Raw genomic sequence first — 13,265 nt, 5'->3', positions numbered from 1 at the left:
AGAGCCCAATAGCAAAAAACAGCGTTTTGAATGAAGAATCACATTTCTTGGTAGAATCATGCAGGATTGAAATTTTTGATGGTTTTTTACTCCTCTCAACAGCCCAAACAAGTTTCTAAAAGGATGAGTTTGCAACTACTTTACTTTTGGAGAAATTTCAAAACATTCATTATTCAATAGGTACCAAACTATCAAAAACCAGCGGTTTCAATGAACACACATTTCTTGGTAGAATAATGCAGGACTGAAATTTTTGATGTTTTTCTACTCCTCTCATGAGCCCAAACAAGTCTCTAAAAGCATGAGTTTGCAACTACTTTACTTTTGGAGAAAATTCAAAACATTCATTATTCAATAGAGCCCAATAGCAAAAATCAGGTTTTGAATGAAGAATCACATTTCTTGGTAGAATCATGCAGGATTGAAATTTTTGATGGTTTTTTACTCCTCTCAACAGCCCAAACAAGTTTCTAAAAGGATGAGTTTTCAACTACTTTACTATTGGAGAAAATTCAAAACATTCATTATTCAATAGGGCCCAAAATATAAAAAACCAGCGGTTTGAATGAACACACGTTTCTTAGTAGAATCATGCAAGACTGAAATTTTTGATGTTTTTCTACTCCTCTCATGAGCCCAAACAAGTCTCTAAAAGTATGAGTTTGCAAATACTTTACTTTTGGAGAAAATTCAAAACATTCATTATTCAATAGAGCCCAATAGCAAAAAACAGCGTTTTGAATGAAGAATCACATTTCTTGGTAGAATCATGCAGGATTGAAATTTTTGATGGTTTTTTACTCCTCTCAACAGCCCAAACAAGTTTCTAAAAGGATGAGTTTGCAACTACTTTAATTTTGGAGAAAATTCAAAACATTCATTATTCAATAGGGCCCAAACTATCAAAAACCAGCGGTTTCAATGAACACACATTTCTTGGTAGAATCATGCAGGACTGAAATTTTTGATGTTTTTCTACTCCTCTCATGAGCCCAAACAAGTCTCTAAAAGCATGAGATTGCAACTACTTTACTTTTGGAGAAAATTCAAAACATTCATTATTCAATAGAGCCCAATAGCAAAAATCAGGTTTTGAATGAAGAATCACATTTCTTGGTAGAATCATGCAGGATTGAAATTTTTGATGTTCTTTTACACTTCTCAACAGCCCAAACAAGTTTCTAAAAGGATGAGTTTGCAACTACTTTACTTTTGGAGAAAATTCAAAACATTCATTATTCAATAGGGCCCAAAATATCAAAAACCAGCGGTTTGAATGAACACACATTTCTTGGTAGAATCGTGCAGGACTGAAATTTTTGATGTTTTTCTACTCCTCTCATGAGCCCAAACAAGTCTCTAAAAGCATGAGTTTGCAACTACTTTACTTTTGGAGAAAATTCAAAACATTCATTATTCAAAGAGCCCAATAGCAAAAATCAGGTTTTGAATGAAGAATCACATTTCTTGGTAGAATCATGCAGGATTGAAATTTTTGATGGTTTTTTACTCCTCTCAACAGCCCAAACAAGTTTCTAAAAGGATGAGTTTGCAACTACTTTACTTTTGGAGAAAATTCAAAACATTCATTATTCAATAGGGCTCAAAATATCAAAAACCAGCGGTTTGAATGAACACACATTTCTTGGTAGAATCGTGCAGGACTGAAATTTTTGATGTTTTTCTACTCCTCTCATGAGCCCAAACAAGTCTCTAAAAGGATGAGTTTGCAACTACTTTACTTTTGGAGAAAATTCAAAACATTCATTATTCAATAGGGCCCAATAGCAAAAATCAGGTTTTGAATGAAGAATCACATTTCTTGGTAGAATCATGCAGGATTGAAATTTTTGATGGTTTTTTACTCCTCTCAACAGCCCAAACAAGTTTCTAAAAGGATGAGTTTGCAACTACTTTACTTTTGGAGAAAATTCAAAACATTCATTATTCAATAGGGCCCAAACTATCAAAAACAAGCGGTTTGAATGAAAACACATTTCTTGGTAGAATAATGCAGGACTGAAATTTTTGATGTTTTTCTACTCCTCTCATGAGCCCAAACAAGTCTCTAAAAGCATGAGTTTGCAACTACTTTACTTTTGGAGAAAATTCAAAACATTCATTATTCAATAGGGCCCAAAATATCAAAAACCAGTGGTGTGAATGAACACACATTTCTTGGTAGAATCATGCAGGACTGAAATTTTTGATGTTTTTCTACTCCTCTCATGAGCCCAAACAAGTCTCTAAAAGCATGAGTTTGCAACTACTTTACTTTTGGAGAAAATTCAAAACATTCATTATTCAATAGAGCCCAATAGCAAAAATCAGGTTTTGAATGAAGAATCACATTTCTTGGTATAATCATGCAGGATTGAAATTTTTGATGGTTTTTTACTCCTCTCAACAGCCCAAACAAGTTTCTAAAAGGATGAGTTTGCAACTACTTTACTATTGGAGAAAATTCAAAACATTCATTATTCAATAGGGCCCAAAATATAAAAAACCAGCGGTTTGAATGAACACACATTTCTTGGTAGAATCATGCAGGACTGAAATTTTTGATGTTTTTCTACTCCTCTCATGAGCCCAAACAAGTCTCTAAAAGGATGAGTTTGCAACTACTTTACTTTTGGAGAAAATTCAAAACATTCATTATTCAATAGAGCCCAATAGCAAAAAACAGCGTTTTGAATGAAGAATCACATTTCTTGGTAGAATCATGCAGGATTGAAATTTTTGATGGTTTTTTACTCCTCTCAACAGCCCAAACAAGTTTCTAAAAGGATGAGTTTGCAACTACTTTACTTTTGGAGAAAATTCAAAACATTCATTATTCAATAGGTCCCAAACTATCAAAAACCAGCGGTTTCAATGAACACACATTTCTTGGTAGAATAATGCAGGACTGAAATTTTTGATGTTTTTCTACTCCTCTCATGAGCCCAAACAAGTCTCTAAAAGCATGAGTTTGCAACTACTTTACTTTTGGAGAAAATTCAAAACATTCATTATTCAATAGGGCCCAAAATATCAAAAACCAGTGGTTTGAATGAACACACATTTCTTGGTAGAATCATGCAGGACTGAAATTTTTGATGTTTTTCTACTCCTCTCATGAGCCCAAACAAGTCTCTAAAAGCATGAGTTTGCAACTACTTTACTTTTGGAGAAAATTCAAAACATTCATTATTCAATAGAGCCCAATAGCAAAAATCAGGTTTTGAATGAAGAATCACATTTCTTGGTAGAATCATGCAGGATTGAAATTTTTGATGGTTTTTTACTCCTCTCAACAGCCCAAACAAGTTTCTAAAAGGATGAGTTTTCAACTACTTTACTATTGGAGAAAATTCAAAACATTCATTATTCAATAGGGCCCAAAATATAAAAAACCAGCGGTTTGAATGAACACACATTTCTTGGTAGAATCATGCAAGACTGAAATTTTTGATGTTTTTCTACTCCTCTCATGAGCCCAAACAAGTCTCTAAAAGTATGAGTTTGCAAATACTTTACTTTTGGAGAAAATTCAAAACATTCATTATTCAATAGAGCCCAATAGCAAAAAACAGCGTTTTGAATGAAGAATCACATTTCTTGGTAGAATCATGCAGGATTGAAATTTTTGATGGTTTTTTACTCCTCTCAACAGCCCAAACAAGTTTCTAAAAGGATGAGTTTGCAACTACTTTAATTTTGGAGAAAATTCAAAACATTCATTATTCAATAGTGCCCAAAATATCAAAAACCAGCGGTTTCAATGAACACACATTTCTTGGTAGAATCATGCAGGACTGAATTTTTTGATGTTTTTCTACTCCTCTCATAAGCCCAAACAAGTCTCTAAAAGCATGAGTTTGAAACTACTTTACTTTTGGAGAAAATTCAAAACATTCATTATTCAATAGAGCCCAATAGCAAAAATCAGGTTTTGAATGAAGAATCACATTTCTTGGTAGAATCATGCAGGATTGAAATTTTTGATGGTTTTTTACTCCTCTCAACAGCCCAAACAAGTTTCTAAAAGGATGAGTTTGCAACTACTTTACTTTTGGAGAAAAGTCAAAACATTCATTATTCAATAGGGCCCAAAATATCAAAAACCAGCGGTTTGAATGAACACACATTTCTTGGTAGAATCGTGCAGGACTGAAATTTTTAATGTTTTTCTACTCCTCTCGTGAGCCCAAACAAGTCTCTAAAAGGATGAGTTTGCAACTACTTTACTTTTGGAGAAAATTCAAAACATTCATTATTCAATAGAGCCCAACAGCAAAAACCAGCGTTTTGAATGAAGAATCACATTTCTTGGTAGAATCATGCAGGATTGAAATTTTTGATGTTTTACTCCTCTCAACAGCCCAAACAAGTTTCTAAAAGGATGTTTGCAACTACTTTACTTTTGGAGAAAATTCAAAACATTCATTATTCAATAGGGCCCAAACTATCAAAAACCAGCGGTTTCAATGAACACACATTTCTTGGTAGAATGATGCAGGACTGAAATTTTTGATGTTTTTCTACTCCTCTCATGAGCCCAAACAAGTCTCTAAAAGCATGAGTTTGCAACTACTTTACTTTTGGAGAAAATTCAAAACATTCATTATTCAAAGAGCCCAATAGCAAAAATCAGGTTTTGAATGAAGAATCACATTTCTTGGTAGAATCATGCAGGATTGAAATTTTTGATGGTTTTTTACTCCTCTAAACAGCCCAAACAAGTTTCTAAAAGGATGAGTTTGCAACTACTTTACTTTTGGAGAAAATTCAAAACATTCATTATTCAATAGGGCTCAAAATATCAAAAACCAGCGGTTTGAATGAACACACATTTCTTGGTAGAATCGTGCAGGACTGAAATTTTTGATGTTTTTCTACTCCTCTCATGAGCCCAAACAAGTCTCTAAAAGGATGAGTTTGCAACTATTTCACTTTTGGAGAAAATTCAAAACATTCATTATTCAATAGGGCCCAATAGCAAAAATCAGGTTTTGAATGAAGAATCACATTTCTTGGTAGAATCATGCAGGATTGAAATTTTTGATGGTTTTTTACTCCTCTCAACAGCCCAAACAAGTTTCTAAAAGGATGAGTTTGCAACTACTTTACTTTTGGAGAAAATTCAAAACATTCATTATTCAATAGGGCCCAAACTATCAAAAACAAGCGGTTTGAATGAAAACACATTTCTTGGTAGAATAATGCAGGACTGAAATTTTTGATGTTTTTCTACTCCTCTCATGAGCCCAAACAAGTCTCTAAAAGCATGAGTTTGCAACTACTTTACTTTTGGAGAAAATTCAAAACATTCATTATTCAATAGGGCCCAAAATATCAAAAACCAGTGGTTTGAATGAACACACATTTCTTGGTAGAATCATGCAGGACTGAAATTTTTGATGTTTTTCTACTCCTCTCATGAGCCCAAACAAGTCTCTAAAAGCATGAGTTTGCAACTACTTTACTTTTGGAGAAAATTCAAAACATTCATTATTCAATAGAGCCCAATAGCAAAAATCAGGTTTTGAATGAAGAATCACATTTCTTGGTAGAATCATGCAGGATTGAAATTTTTGATGGTTTTTTACTCCTCTCAACAGCCCAAACAAGTTTCTAAAAGGATGAGTTTTCAACTACTTTACTATTGGAGAAAATTCAAAACATTCATTATTCAATAGGGCCCAAAATATAAAAAACCAGCGGTTTGAATGAACACACATTTCTTGGTAGAATCATGCAAGACTGAAATTTTTGATGTTTTTCTACTCCTCTCATGAGCCCAAACAAGTCTCTAAAAGTATGAGTTTGCAAATACTTTACTTTTGGAGAAAATTCAAAACATTCATTATTCAATAGAGCCCAATAGCAAAAAACAGCGTTTTGAATGAAGAATCACATTTCTTGGTAGAATCATGCAGGATTGAAATTTTTGATGGTTTTTTACTCCTCTCAACAGCCCAAACAAGTTTCTAAAAGGATGAGTTTGCAACTACTTTAATTTTGGAGAAAATTCAAAACATTCATTATTCAATAGGGCCCAAACTATCAAAAACCAGCGGTTTCAATGAACACACATTTCTTGGTAGAATCATGCAGGACTGAAATTTTTGATGTTTTTCTACTCCTCTCATGAGCCCAAACAAGTCTCTAAAAGCATGAGATTGCAACTACTTTACTTTTGGAGAAAATTCAAAACATTCATTATTCAATAGAGCCCAATAGCAAAAATCAGGTTTTGAATGAAGAATCACATTTCTTGGTAGAATCATGCAGGATTGAAATTTTTGATGTTTTTTTACTCCTCTCAACAGCCCAAACAAGTTTCTAAAAGGATGAGTTTGCAACTACTTTACTTTTGGAGAAAATTCAAAACATTCATTATTCAATAGGGCCCAAAATATCAAAAACCAGCGGTTTGAATGAACACACATTTCTTGGTAGAATCGTGCAGGACTGAAATTTTTGATGTTTTTCTACTCCTCTCATGAGCCCAAACAAGTCTGTAAAAGGATGAGTTTGCAACTACTTTACTTTTGGAGAAAATTCAAAACATTCATTATTCAATAGAGCCCAATAGCAAAAACCAGCGTTTTGAATGAAGAATCACATTTCTTGGTAGAATCATGCAGGATTGAAATTTTTGATGGTTTTTTACTCCTCTCAACAGCCCAAACAAGTTTCTAAAAGGATGAGTTTGCAACTACTTTACTTTTGGAGAAAATTCAAAACATTCATTATTCAATAGTGCCCAAAATATCAAAAACCAGCGGTTTCAATGAACACACATTTCTTGGTAGAATCATGCAGGACTGAATTTTTTGATGTTTTTCTACTCCTCTCATAAGCCCAAACAAGTCTCTAAAAGCATGAGTTTGAAACTACTTTACTTTTGGAGAAAATTCAAAACATTCATTATTCAATAGAGCCCAATAGCAAAAATCAGGTTTTGAATGAAGAATCACATTTCTTGGTAGAATCATGCAGGATTGAAATTTTTGATGGTTTTTTACTCCTCTCAACAGCCCAAACAAGTTTCTAAAAGGATGAGTTTGCAACTACTTTACTTTTGGAGAAAATTCAAAACATTCAGTATTCAATAGGGCCCAAAATATCAAAAACCAGCGGTTTGAATGAACACACATTTCTTGGTAGAATCGTGCAGGACTGAAATTTTTAATGTTTTTCTACTCCTCTCGTGAGCCCAAACAAGTCTCTAAAAGGATGAGTTTGCAACTACTTTACTTTTGGAGAAAATTCAAAACATTCATTATTCAATAGAGCCCAACAGCAAAAACCAGCGTTTTGAATGAAGAATCACATTTCTTGGTAGAATCATGCAGGATTGAAATTTTTGATGGTTTTTTACTCCTCTCAACAGCCCAAACAAGTTTCTAAAAGGATGTTTGCAACTACTTTACTTTTGGAGAAAATTCAAAACATTCATTATTCAATAGGGCCCAAACTATCAAAAACCAGCGGTTTCAATGAACACACATTTCTTGGTAGAATGATGCAGGACTGAAATTTTTGATGTTTTTCTACTCCTCTCATGAGCCCAAACAAGTCTCTAAAAGCATGAGTTTGCAACTACTTTACTTTTGGAGAAAATTCAAAACATTCATTATTCAAAGAGCCCAATAGCAAAAATCAGGTTTTGAATGAAGAATCACATTTCTTGGTAGAATCATGCAGGATTGAAATTTTTGATGGTTTTTTACTCCTCTAAACAGCCCAAACAAGTTTCTAAAAGGATGAGTTTGCAACTACTTTACTTTTGGAGAAAATTCAAAACATTCATTATTCAATAGGGCTCAAAATATCAAAAACCAGCGGTTTGAATGAACACACATTTCTTGGTAGAATCGTGCAGGACTGAAATTTTTGATGTTTTTCTACTCCTCTCATGAGCCCAAACAAGTCTCTAAAAGGATGAGTTTGCAACTATTTTACTTTTGGAGAAAATTCAAAACATTCATTATTCAATAGGGCCCAATAGCAAAAATCAGGTTTTGAATGAAGAATCACATTTCTTGGTAGAATCATGCAGGATTGAAATTTTTGATGGTTTTTTACTCCTCTCAACAGCCCAAACAAGTTTCTAAAAGGATGAGTTTGCAACTACTTTACTTTTGGAGAAAATTCAAAACATTCATTATTCAATAGGTACCAAACTATCAAAAACCAGCGGTTTCAATGAACACACATTTCTTGGTAGAATAATGCAGGACTGAAATTTTTGATGTTTTTCTACTCCTCTCATGAGCCCAAACAAGTCTCTAAAAGCATGAGTTTGCAACTACTTTACTTTTGGAGAAAATTCAAAACATTCATTATTCAATAGGGCCCAAAATATCAAAAACCAGTGGTTTGAATGAACACACATTTCTTGGTAGAATCATGCAGGACTGAAATTTTTGATGTTTTTCTACTCCTCTCATGAGCCCAAACAAGTCTCTAAAAGCATGAGTTTGCAACTACTTTACTTTTGGAGAAAATTCAAAACATTCATTATTCAATAGAGCCCAATAGCAAAAATCAGGTTTTGAATGAAGAATCACATTTCTTGGTAGAATCATGCAGGATTGAAATTTTTGATGGTTTTTTACTCCTCTCAACAGCCCAAACAAGTTTCTAAAAGGATGAGTTTTCAACTACTTTACTATTGGAGAAAATTCAAAACATTCATTATTCAATAGGGCCCAAAATATAAAAAGCCAGCGGTTTGAATGAACACACATTTCTTGGTAGAATCATGCAAGACTGAAATTTTTGATGTTTTTCTACTCCTCTCATGAGCCCAAACAAGTCTCTAAAAGTATGAGTTTGCAAATACTTTACTTTTGGAGAAAATTCAAAACATCCATTATTCAATAGAGCCCAATAGCAAAAAACAGCGTTTTGAATGAAGAATCACATTTCTTGGTAGAATCATGCAGGATTGAAATTTTTGATGGTTTTTTACTCCTCTCAACAGCCCAAACAAGTTTCTAAAAGGATGAGTTTGCAACTACTTTAATTTTGGAGAAAATTCAAAACATTCATTATTCAATAGGGCCCAAACTATCAAAAACCAGCGGTTTCAATGAACACACATTTCTTGGTAGAATCATGCAGGACTGAAATTTTTGATGTTTTTCTACTCCTCTCATGAGCCCAAACAAGTCTCTAAAAGCATGAGATTGCAACTACTTTACTTTTGGAGAAAATTCAAAACATTCATTATTCAATAGAGCCCAATAGCAAAAATCAGGTTTTGAATGAAGAATCACATTTCTTGGTAGAATCATGTAGGATTGAAATTTTTGATGTTCTTTTACACTTCTCAACAGCCCAAACAAGTTTCTAAAAGGATGAGTTTGCAACTACTTTACTTTTGGAGAAAATTCAAAACATTCATTATTCAATAGGGCCCAAAATATCAAAAACCAGCGGTTTGAATGAACACACATTTCTTGGTAGAATCGTGCAGGACTGAAATTTTTGATGTTTTTCTACTCCTCTCATGAGCCCAAACAAGTCTCTAAAAGCATGAGTTTGCAACTACTTTACTTTTGGAGAAAATTCAAAACATTCATTATTCAATAGAGCCCAATAGCAAAAATCAGGTTTTGAATGAAGAATCACATTTCTTGGTAGAATCATGCAGGATTGAAATTTTTGATGGTTTTCTACTCCTCTCAACAGCCCAAACAAGTTTCTAAAAGGATGAGTTTGCAACTACTTTACTTTTGGAGAAAATTCAAAACATTCATTATTCAATAGGGCCCAAAATATCAAAAACCAGCGGTTTGAATGAACACACATTTCTTGGTAGAATCATGCAGGACTGAAATTTTTGACGTTTTTCTACTCCTCTCATGAGCCCAAACAATACTCTATAAGCATGAGTTTGCAACTATTTTACTTTTGGAGAAAATTCAAAACATTCATTATTCAATAGAGCCCAATAGCAAAAAGCAGCGTATTGGAAGAACAATCACATTTCTTGGTAGAATCGTGCAGGATTGAAAATTTTGATATTTTTCTACATCTCTCAACAGCCCAAACAAGTTTCTAAAAGGATGAGTTTGCAACTACTTTACTTTTGGAGAAAATTCAAAACTTTCGTTATTCAATAAGGCCCAATAGCAAAAAGCAGCGGTTTGAATGAACACTCACATTTCTTGGTAGAATCGTGCAGGATTTAAATTTTTGATGTTTTTCTACTCCTCTCATGAGCCCAAACAAGACTCTAGAAGGATGAGTTTGCAACTACTTTACTTTTGGAGAAAATTCAAAACATTCATTATTCAAAAGGGTCTAATAGCAAAAAGCAGCGTTTTGAGTGAACAATCACAGTTCTTGGTAGAATCGTGCAGGAATGAAATTTTTGACGTTTTTTTACTCTCATGAACCCAAAAAGGACTCTGTAAGGATGAGTTTGCAACTACTTTACTTTTGCAGAAAATTCAAAACATTCACTATTCAATAGGGCCCAATAGCAAAAAGCAGCGTTTTGAATGAACAATCACATTTCTTGGTAGAATAGTGCAGGATTGCAATTTTTGATGTTTTTCTACTCCTCTCATGAGCCCAAACAAGAATCTAAAAGGATGAGCTTGCAACTACTTTACTTTTGGAGAAAATTCAAAACATTCATTATTCAATAGGGTCTAATAGCAAAAAGCAGAGTTTTGAATGTACAATCACATTTCATGGTAGAATCGTGCAGGATTGAAAATTTTGATGTTTTTCTACTCCTCTCAACAGCCCAAACAAGTTTCTAAAAGGCTGAGTTTGCAACTACTTTACTTTTGGAGAAAATTCAAAACATTCATTATTCAATAGGGCCCAATAGCAAAAAGCAGCGGTTTGAATGAACACTCACATTTCTTGGTAGAATCGTGCAGGATTGAAATTTTTGATGTTTTTCTACTCCTCTCATCAGCCCAAAAAGTTTCTAAAAGGATGAGTTTGCAACTACTTTACATTTGGAGAAAATTCAAACCAATCATTATGCAATAGGGTCCATTAGCAATAAGCAGCTGTTTGAATGAACAATCACATTTCTTGGTAGAATCGTGCAGGATTGAAATTTTTGATGTTTTTTACTCCTCTCAACAGCCCAAACAAGTTTCTAAAGGGATGAGTTTGCAACTACTTTACTTTTGGAGAAAATTCAAAACATTCATTATTCAATAGGGCCCAAAGTAGCAAAAACCAGCGGCTTGAATGAACACTCACATTTCTTGGTAGAATCGTGCAGGATTTAAATTTTCGATGTTTTTCTACTCCTCTCATGAGCCCAAACAAGACTCTAGAAGGATGAGTTTGCAACTACTTTACTTTTGGAGAAAATTCAAAACATTCATTATTCAATAGGGTCTAATAGCAAAAAGCAGCGTTTTGAGTGAACAATCACAGTTCTTGGTAGAATCGTGCAGGATAGAAATTTTTGATGATTTTCTACTACTCTCAACAGCCCAAACAAGTTTCCAAAAGGATGAGGTTGCAACCACTTTACTTTTGGAGAAAATTCAAAACATTTGAATGAACACTCACATTTCTTGGTAGAATCATGCAGGATTGAAATTTTTGACGTTTTTCTACTCCTCTCATGAGCCCAAAAAAGACTCTATAAGGATGAGTTTGCAACTACTTTACTTTTGCAGAAAATTCAAAACATTCATTATTCAATAGGGCCCAATAGCAAAAAGCAGCTGCTTGAATGAACAATCACATTTCTTGGTAGAATGGTTCAGGACTGAAATTTTTCATGTTTTTCTACTCCTCTCATGAGCCCAAACAAGACTCTATAAGGATAAGCTTGCAACTACTTTATTTTTGGAGAAAATTCAAAACATTCATTATTCAATAGGGTCTAATAGCAAAAAGCAGCGTTTTGAATGAACACTCACATTTCTTGGTAGAATCATGCAGGATTGAAATTTTTGATATTTTTCTACTCCTCTGAAAAGCGCAAACAAGTTTCTAAAAGAATGAGTTTGCAACTATTTTACTTTTGGAGAAATTTCAAACCATTCATTATTCAATAGGGTCCAATAGCAAAAATCAGCGGTTTGAATGAACACTGACATTTCTTGGTAGAATCGTGCAGGATTTAAATTTTTGACGTTTTTCTACTCCTCTCATGAGCCCAAACAAGACTCTAGAAGGATGAGTTTGCAACTACTTTACTTTTGGAGAAAATTCAAAACATTCATTATTCAATAGGGTCTAATAGCAAAAAGCAGCGTTTTGAGTGAACAATCACAGTTCTTGGTAGAAGCGTGCAGGATTGAAATTTTTGACGTTTTTCTACTCTCATTAACCCAAAAAGAACTCTGTAAGGATGAGTTTGCAACTACTTTACTTTTGCAGAAAATTCAAAACATTCACTATTCAATAGGGCCCAATAGCAAAAAGCAGCGTTTTGAATGAACAATCACATTTCTTGGTAGAATCGTGCAGGATTGCAATTTTTGATGTTTTTCTACTCCTCTCATGAGCCCAAACAAGAGTCTAAAAGGATGAGCTTGCAACTACTTTACTTTTGGAGAAAATTCAAAACATTCATTATTCAATAGGGTCTAATAGCAAAAAGCAGAGTTTTGAATGTACAATCACATTTCATGGTAGAATCGTGCAGGATTGAAAATTTTGATGTTTTTCTACTCCTCTCAACAGCCCAAACAAGTTTCTAAAAGGCTGAGTTTGCAACTACTTTACTTTTGGAGAAAATTCAAAACATTCATTATTCAATAGGGCCCAATAGCAAAAAGCAGCGGTTTGAATGAACACTCACATTTCTTGGTAGAATCGTGAAGGATTGAAATTTTTGATGTTTTTCTACTCCTCTCATCAGCCCAAAAAGTTTCTAAAAGGATGAGTTTGCAACTACTTTACATTTGGAGAAAATTCAAACCAATCATTATGCAATAGGGTCCATTAGCAATAAGCAGCTGTTTGAATGAACAATCACATTTCTTGGTAGAATCGTGCAGGATTGAAATTTTTGATGTTTTTTACTCCTCTCAACAGCCCAAACAAGTTTCTAAAGGGATGAGTTTGCAACTACTTTACTTTTGGAGAAAATTCAAAACATTCATTATTCAATAGGGGCCAAAGTAGCAAAAACCAGCGGCTTGAATGAACACTCACATTTCTTAGTAGAATCGTGCAGGATTGAAATTTTTGATGTTTTTCTACTCCTCTCATGAGCCCAAACAAGACTCTAAAAGGATGAGTTTGCAACTACTTTACTTTTGGAGAAAATTCAAGAC

Source organism: Dendrobates tinctorius, unplaced genomic scaffold (assembly GCF_039654945.1).
Source record: "Dendrobates tinctorius isolate UK_male_01 unplaced genomic scaffold, ASM3965494v1 ptg000045l, whole genome shotgun sequence".
Taxonomy (NCBI): Eukaryota; Metazoa; Chordata; class Amphibia; order Anura; family Dendrobatidae; genus Dendrobates; species Dendrobates tinctorius.
Note: the sequence above shows the minus strand (reverse complement) of the source record.